The following is an 8,749-nucleotide window of genomic DNA, read 5'->3' as shown; positions in this document are numbered from 1 at the left end:
GGCTTCACTCTGTGTGGCCTCCCTCCACTGGGTCTTCCAGAGGCTTCCGCTGCACCTGGGGAACTGGGCTCCTGTCTCCACCCACCACCCCTCCTCTCCCTGACTCCTGGGTTCTTCTCAGTAAGAGAGGGTCTTCTTGAAATTGTCTCCCACTCGTGGGCCAGATAAAATGATTAGTAAACAAGCCAGAGCTGCAGCCTCATGTCTATCCTGACCCTCAGGACGCCACACCTGTTCCTTGGACCTGGCCGATGCAGCAAGGCCCATTTTCTGCAACTATGAGCCCCTGATGGGTGAGGATTGGCTGACCTGGGCAGTCTGACCTGGCCGGCCAGCCCTAGGTTGATGTCTGTATAAATACACCCTGCAGGCAGCAAGAGCACCTGCAGCTGTGTCTGAGGCCATACTCTCTCCCCATCAGCAGCCACGGGGCTGGGCTGGTGGGAGGGAGTGAGGGGCCACAGCTCTGTGGGTGGCCCAGACTGAGTGGGGCTCTGCTGGACTTTCTGCAGGAGTTGCCAGGCTGCTACCTGCTAAGGAAGAGGATACATCGCCTACACCTGCCGTTGGAAGTTCTCCCGGGGCAGAGGTAAGGAAGCAAGAAAAAAGGCAGCGGGAGCCAGGAGAGGAGGGGTAACTTAGGTAGGGAAATGGAAAGCTTCCAGAAGAGTGCCTGGGGCCAGGACCATCCTGCCTGGCCTGCAGGCACCATCTCGGCATGCATGCTGTCGCTGGTGTGGCTCCAAGCCCTTTCCTCCAGCCTTTAAAGTCTTTGCACATATTTAGGTGTTTTACCTGGGAAGGGTGGGTAAGGTTCAGGAGCAGCTGGCCTGGGGTAACATTTACTCAGAGACGCCTCCTCACGGTCCACCAGCTCTCCAATGAGGACTCTCCTTGCGGGGGTCAGGGGGGCTGCTGGCTGTATGTGAGACAATTCCCCACCTCTGACCATCTTTAGAATTGTTCATCAGTGTAGCAAGTGTCCTGATTGGGTTTCATCTGTGGAACTGGCAGGTTCTTAATTAGCAACATGAATGGTGACATCAAAGGTCCTGAATCAGGATGGAAATACTTACCCCCCACAAGTACAGGTGTAAGAACCTGGGGAGGCCGTGTGCAACCGGCACCCTTAGGGATGGGTTTCCAACATTCTGGTGTCCAGCCACTGCTTTAGGATTTCTGGGGGCCAATGCTGGCTCTAAGGGTTCCGTAATCCAGCCTCTGTCTTTAGTGAGACCCACACTTCCAGGATCCTACAGAGCAGGGTCTGTGTGACTGTTCTGTGGCTTCTCTAACAAATGACCACAAGCTGGGTGGTTTAAAACAGGAATTCATCCTCCCCCAGTCCTGGAGACCAGACATCTGAGATCAAGGTGTCGCAGGACTGAAGTCCCTCCAGAGGCTCCAGAATAGGGTTGTTCCTGCCTTTTCCAGCTTCTGGGAGCTCCAGACGTCCCCAGGCTTGCGGCTGCATCCCTCCAATCTCTGCCTCCGTCTTCACGTGGCTTCTCCTCTGTGTCTGTGTCTCTCCTCTTTTGTCTCTTATAAGGATGCTACCATTGGATTGAGGGTCACTCTGACCCAAGATGACCTCACCTCGAGATCCTTAACTACATCTACAAAGACCCTTTTCCCAGATATGGTCCTGTTCACGTGTTCTGGAGGGACACATCTTTTGGGGTCACCATTCAACCCATTATCTGTGTATAAAATAACCCTCATTTTAGGAGATTACCAAGGTCCCATATAGACTGACACAGACAGCAGCCATGTGGGTGGGGGTCTGGGGAGAATTAGGACCCTGGAATCACCTGGAAAGGATCAAGGCCTGGCTTCATCAGAAGGTGAACTCTTCCACTACGGGACCCATGAAAACAGCCACTCCATCCTGTCTGTTGAAAGGGACACAGTGTTAAGTACAAAAGTGTTTACCTTGCAAAGCTGGCTCTTCTGGGACTTCATCATCAATAGCATCATGTAACCAATAATTACGGACTTGGAGGAATCACTTTCTGGCACGTGATGACAGCACTGTCACTTTAGGCTCATCAAGCCTAGAGTAGGCATGTTTGAAGGAGAAGAGTTTGGGAGATTGTGAAGCTTGGTTGTCAAGGAAACCGAGCAGGTTTGTCAAGGTTGTCAAGGAAACCTCTCCCTTAAACTGAAGGCAGGGCTGGGGGAACTGAACTGCAGGGATCTTTTAAAGGGGCTGCTCTGAAGCACCATCACCTGAGTGGTGGTCTCAACATGAGCTGTGGTTTGAGAAAAGTGTGATGAGATTAAGCCTTACTTTCTGTTATAGTGGGGAAGGGGTTTGTAAAACACCTTGGCTTTTAGGGCAAAGGTTTGTTACTGGAACAAAGTGTCCCCCCAAAAATGGGCTGAAGCTCAAGATGTCTCTGTCCCCTTCATGTGAGAGTCCAGGGCAGGTGGGTGTAGGGGCCCAGGCTCTGTCTACCTTGTTTCTCCTCCCTGCTGCCAGGTAAGGGCTCCAACTAGCAGGGTGGGGTGACCACGTGGGCACCAAGCCCTCTGTCCAAGGATGCAGGCTGGCCAAGGGCCTCACCACCTCCACTGCTTCCCCTTGGAAACACAAGACACTGTGCCCCAGCTGCAAGGTGCAGGGTAGCTGTGAACAGGAAAAAGGGAAGTGGGTTCTGGAGGGCAGCTGGGTGGTTCTGCTGTGAGGGTCGCCCGGACACCAGCACACAGTCTCTGGGGCCTGCGAAATGTGATTACACATCAGCATGAGCTCTTCGATGTTTTGTGGTTCTGGAAATCCTATAGGAGGTGGTTTACAGCAGGTGAAACTAATGCTCTCAGTGGAGGTGATGAAGCCAAAGGTCTGCAGGTCAGACTGAAGGTGCCGATGTGGGTGTACATACAGGACAAAACCATCTCATGTGAATGTAGTTCAGGCACATTTAACGTGAATGCAGTCGTGTTATGCCTAAGGTCTTATATCTTGTCCATCTCCTCGGGGACCTCGTCCTTAGTTCCTGAGGCTCCTGTAACTCACGTACGGGGGAATGGAGAGTGGGCTCTGTCCGGTTTGAGCCCTGAGTTACCCTGTGTGTGAGTCTGCTCAGGGGCTGCTATTACAAATACCACAGACAGGGCAGCTTAAACAACAGACATCTCCCAGCCCTGGATGCTGTGTGAGATCAAGATGTCTGCAGGCTGGTTTCTCCTGAGGCCTCTCTCCTTGGTGTGTAGACAGCCATCTTCTCTCCGTGTCCTCACATGGTCTCCCCCTGTGCCTATCTGTGTCCTAATCTCTTCTTGTAGGACATCAGTCCTATTGAATTAGGATCCACCCTAGTGACTGCATTTTACCTTGATCACCTCTTTAAAAACTCCATCTCCAAATACAGCCACATTCTGGGGTCCTGGGAGTTAGAGATTCAGCATGTGAATTTTGGGGGATACGACTGAGTCTACACCATCCTGCTTAGGAACTAATATGTGCCTTGGTCCCTCCTTCCCTCAAGTCACACGGGGATCATCTGATGGCTCAGGGAAAGGCCACTTGTGCAGAGTTTGTGTCCAGCTGGGGAACCCTTCTCTGCTCTCTTTGATCAGGCAGCGGCAGTGCCAGCCCCATCCTGAGGTGAGCAGTTCCGTGTCGCCTGGCCTGCTGAGGTGCTCAGTGCCAGGGGACCCAGGAGCCAGCAGCCTAGTGGGGATGCCGGGACTCTCAGAGCCTTGGCACATGTCTCTCCCACCAGTCACCCCAGCAAAGTGGGGAAACATTTGGGGGATTACAGGTGGGAGAGAGTCACGGTCTTGTTTATGCTTCAGAAAGACCAATTTGGGGTGGGATGTGAGGTGCACGGTGAGGGTAGGGAGCTTTGTCAGGGCCTGATGGAGGAACCAGGCACAAGATCGGGCTTGGGCCAGGGCTGTCGGTGTAGAGGGGAATTAGCGTGGGAACTGGCCATAGACTCTGGAGGAGGAGCTGACAGTTACTGGGGCACAAGGAAGTGGGAGCCTGGGAGGCTCCAGCGTTACCGAACCAAACTTGGGTCCATGTGTCAGAGTGCAGTAAAGCCTGTCTACTGACACCAAGTTGTGGTGAAGAAAAGAGAAGCTTTAATTGTAAAAGTGTCAATACAAGGAGGACAGGTGGCTTGTGCCAAACTCCCTGCAGGGTTTCAGCAAAGCAATTTTAAAGGTCAGGTGAGGGAGGGTGGTCACAGGGTATGTGATCAGCTGGTGCCCAATTCTCTGGTTGATGGGGAGGTAACAGGGAAGTTAACATTACAAATTATTACGCACCAGTAGCTCTGTGTTGATGATCATCAAGTAGTTAATTTCTTCCATTTGGTGGTGGTTTTAGCATCTGTAAAACAACTCAGGAAATGTGCATCAGATACTATTATCTAGGTACTTCAGAAAGGAGCTACAGCAGAGCATATGGGGGGAGGGGTCTGTCCTGGGAAGGCCCCATAGGGTCCTGCTCGGTTACACCAGGTGTCTGGGCTCAGCAACCAGGGAAGGTGGGCCTGCCTCCTGGGGTTTGGGGAGTAGCGGGATCACAGTCCTCCGAGGGGCCTGTTAGCCCCCAGGGTGAGATGGGGATGCAGTGGCTGGACAGATACGTCTGGCCTGGGAGAGGGGTCCAGGCTGGAAATGTCACTGGAATCATGGCGGGGAGGAAGAGGAAATGGCAGATGGGTCACAGCAGACTACAAGCAGGTGACTGCGGTCCTGTTGGAAGCAACTCAGAGCCAGAAAGGAGTGGCTGGCAGGGGATCAGCTTCATTCTCTTATTGCTTTGCTTATCTGTAAATTCCCACTCCCACAGTGAGGAGTCTGGCTCCCACCATCTGCCATTTATCAATTCATTTTGATCTCAGTGAGGCAGCGGTGAGTGGTGGCGTGAAGCGAGATCTTAATTCTCTGCCCAGGAATTGAACCTGGGTAGCCTGGATGAAGACCAGGAACCCTAGCCACCACACCCCCTCGCTCTTGCCCCCAGTGAAAATGCATTTCTCATGGAGGCAAAAACTGTAAAAACAGGTACAAATTTTATTGTGAGACATAGCACAACAACATATGGGAGAGCACACAGAGAAACAGTTTGTTTTGTTAAGATAGAAGCAAGGCAGAGATGCACAGCAGGAGAGAAAGGGTGCGGCCAGCCTCCCTAATGAGGAGGAGCGCAGTAAAGAGGCGATTAAGTCATTTATACAGGGCAGTTCTTCTGGGTCTTTGTTTACCTTTGGCCAATTATCTGGTTTCTTTTTCCACACCTGACCTGCCCTAGGACCGTCCCTAACATGCATGCCCAACTTTTTTCCAAGATGGATTACAGCCCAGAGGCCTATGGGACGGCCTTAGCATCACATATTATGGGGTGTTGCCCCCTCCTTTTTGGCTCCCAAAGAGCATTTCTGCACATGTGCAATGTTTCCCTTGCCCCAGGGATGGGAAATGTAGGACCTCTTGATCTTTTAACAGGGTTTAACCCCTCTCTGTCCCTGCCATAAAAGTGTCCGATGTCCGGTTATCTACCCTATTCCTATTGTTGTTTCTTTTTTAAAAATTATTTATTTATTTATTTATTTTTGGCTGCATTGGGTCTTCGGTGCTGTGCACGGGTTTTTTCTAGTTGCAGCAAGTGGGAGCTACTCTTTGTTGTGGTGCGCAGGCTTCTCATTGCAGTGGCTTCTCTTGTTGTGAAGCATGGGCTCTAGGTGTGTGGGCTTCAGTAGTAGTGGCACACGGGCTCAGTAGTTGTGGCTTGCAGGCTCTAGAGCATAGGCTCAGTAGCTGTGGTGCACAGGCTTTGTTGCTCCGCAGCATGTGGGATCTTCCCGGACCAGGGCTCGAACCCGTGTCCCCTGCACTGGCAGGCGGATTCCTAACCACCGCACCACCAGGGAAGTCCTCTGTTGTTGTTTCTTATATCGAAGTGCAGATCTCGAAATATAGACAGGAGTCCGGTCATAAATATGTAGTCCGGAGCCTGTTTGTTTCTTGTCTCAGGAGATGTAAACCGGGGGCTGGTAATTAATGTCCGGCCTGGAGCCCATCTTCTTCTCACCCTAGGAAGTGTGAACAGGAGGCCAGTTGTAAATGTCTAGCCTGGAGCCTATCTATCTCCTGCCTCAATTTCTCCTTTTCAAATTACATGTACAGTGGTTTCAGAATTGTTAGCTACTACAACCTAGAAAGAACTTCATAAAATAAAGTCCTCTGTTTACGTATGGTCCATTTTGCCTTTAGTCTACAGATTCCATTCATTTCCAAAGTTAACTTAGGTCAGCACCTTTTACCCCATCCCCTACAGTGAGTTTTTTCAATACATTTCCAATAGTTAGATTCTGTTGCATTATGTATTCCATCCTGTGACACTCCTACATTCTAAATAACTAAATTTGAATAGACTATGATTTACCCCTTGGGCTATACAAATGCATAGCAACAGGTATCCATCCTAAAGTATCACATGGAATACTTCAAACCCCCCACCCCATGATCTGCTTATCATTTATGTAGCGTAGCTTTGCCTTTCTTAGAATGTCATAAATGGGGTCATACTGTGTGCAGCCTCCTCAGACTGGGTTCTTTCACTTAGCAATATATACTGAAGATTTATCCATGTCTTTCCACAGGTTGTTGGTTCATTCCTTTCTACTGTTCAGTAGTATTCCATTGCATGTGCGTGGGAAGAAAAACAATTTTCCCTCTACCCTTCTAGGTTCTTGGTTGAGACACCCCACTCCCATAATAAAAGACAGATTACCAGGAGAAAAACAGAAGTTTAATAACACGTATACCTGCTGTATACAGGGGGGATACCAAGGAAAACTGAGTCACTCCCTGAAATGACCAAAGCCATCACCTTAAATTCCTACTTCAGCTAAAAACAGAAGAATGAAGTTGGGGAAGGGAGGAAGCCAGTTATGGCAGGTTATCATGCAAAGCACAGTAAACAAGGGTATGATTGTTTGCAGATTTAAGTCAGGACTTCTCCATTGATAAGAGTTACTTGAGATTTAATTATCCTTCTATTTCTGGTGCAAAGAGGGACATGACCTTATAAATGGAGATTTCTCTATTGTAAATGTCCTTCTCTACTCAGTTTTCTAAGAGTTTTTTATTTTTGTTTGTTTGTTTTTAGCAGACTGAAATAATCCTTATGCCAGATAGGCATACTTTGGGGTGGCATATTCTACTCGCCTTGACATGGATGTACCCCAATTTGCTTATGCATTCATCTATTGAAGGACATTCTGATTTCTTCAAGTTTTTAGCCGTTATGAGTAGAGGTGCTGTGCATAATGGCATCTTTATTTGCATTTGGACATAGATTTTCAAAGCAGTTGCCTAAATACTGGGAGCGTGATTGTGGGATCCCAATGTGAGACTTGTTTACCTTTGGAAAAAACTGCCAAACTGTCTTACAAAGTGGCTGTACATGCATCCCACTAGCAAGGAGGGAGAGTTCCTGTTGTTCCTCACCCTCTAGCAGTGGGTATTGTCATATTTTGAATTTAGCAGTCCTAATAGGTGTGCTATCTCATGATTTTAATTTATAATTCCCTAAAGGTATATAATGTTGAGCATTTTTAAAATGATTTTTACTATATATCTTTTTCGGCTGGGTGTCTGTTCAGATCCTTACCTGTTTTTTTTTTTTTTTTAATGGGGTTGTTTTAGAGGTCTTTGTCTATTTTGAGTCCAAATCCTTTATCAGATACAAGTTTTGCAAGTATTTTTCTCCCAGTTTATGGCTTGTCTTTTGATTTTCTGAATAAGGTCTTTCAGAGTAGAAATCTTTAATTTTATAAAGTCCACAATATTACTTTTTCCTTTTGTGGATTGGCTTTTTGTGTGTTAAAACTCAAAGCTTATTATCTACAGACCAAGCCCAAGGTCATGTAGATTTTCTATGTTTATCTCTGTAATTTCCATAGTTTCGCGTCTTAACTGTCTGTTAATAAATTTCAGTGACTTTGGTGTAAGTTTTAAAGTTTGTGTCTACCTTCACTTCATTCCATACTGTTTCAAGTTAATTGTTCCTTAAGTATTTTGGAGAAGTTATGGGATACTGCCTCTATTTCAGTTTGAATTTCCAGTTTAATGGATCTAGCAGAACCGCCCTCAGGGGGTGGGGTCTCCACTAAACTGTGAGGGCGGCTTGGTCTGCGCTTTCCCATTGGCTGGCAGGGAACGCAGAGCCCGCCTCTCTGATCCCCTTTGGGAATGCGTGTTCGGCCTGCGGCCTTGGCTTCCCCTGGCAGCTGACGCGAGCCTGGTCTCCTCAGGACTCGCTGGGGCTTTGGCTTCTGGAACACATGGGGCTGAATCCATGCTGACAACGCGGGGGCTTCAGGACAACACAGGGTCGAGTCCACGCTAACGGGAGCCAGGTCTCCTCAGGAGTTGCTGAGGCTTCGGCTTTGGGACGTTGTGGAGTCCAGTTCACGCTGACGGGAGCCCCGTCTCCTCAGGACCGGCCGGGAGGTGGCGCGGCTGACGGAAAAGGTGAGGAAAAGTGAGAAGAGGGGAGAAGGTTCCTGTGTGCGGCCGACTCCTGAGGGGTGTCTGTCTTCACAGGACCCAGGACTGGAATGGCTTGTTGTGGAAAGTTGTGGGTTTTTAGTCAGTTTTTAGCCGGTGTTGTTCCTTGGCGTGTGTCGTCCATTTTCCCCGGCACCGTTTACTGAGGGAACTGTCCTTTCCCCGGTGTATGTTCTTGGCTCCTTTTTTTGTGAATTAACTGACCACGTACCTGTAG

The 8,749-nt window shown here is 49.0% G+C and overlaps 1 long non-coding RNA gene across 1 annotated transcript in view; it reads left to right on the top strand.

Moving 5' to 3' along the window:
- The first annotated feature begins 8,267 nt into the window (after window positions 1–8,267).
- Window positions 8,268–8,749, top strand: part of LOC137761331 (uncharacterized) — a 71,820-nt gene continuing 71,338 nt past the window's right edge. Inside the window, exon 1 of the long non-coding RNA XR_011073415.1 lies at window positions 8,268–8,496. This is a non-coding gene — a long non-coding RNA (uncharacterized lncRNA). The remainder of the gene's footprint in view (window positions 8,497–8,749) is intronic.

This window comes from Eschrichtius robustus, chromosome 1 (genome assembly GCF_028021215.1).
Source record: "Eschrichtius robustus isolate mEscRob2 chromosome 1, mEscRob2.pri, whole genome shotgun sequence".
NCBI classification, from domain to species: Eukaryota; Metazoa; Chordata; class Mammalia; order Artiodactyla; family Eschrichtiidae; genus Eschrichtius; species Eschrichtius robustus.
This window is presented reverse-complemented; position numbering and strand designations above follow the sequence as displayed.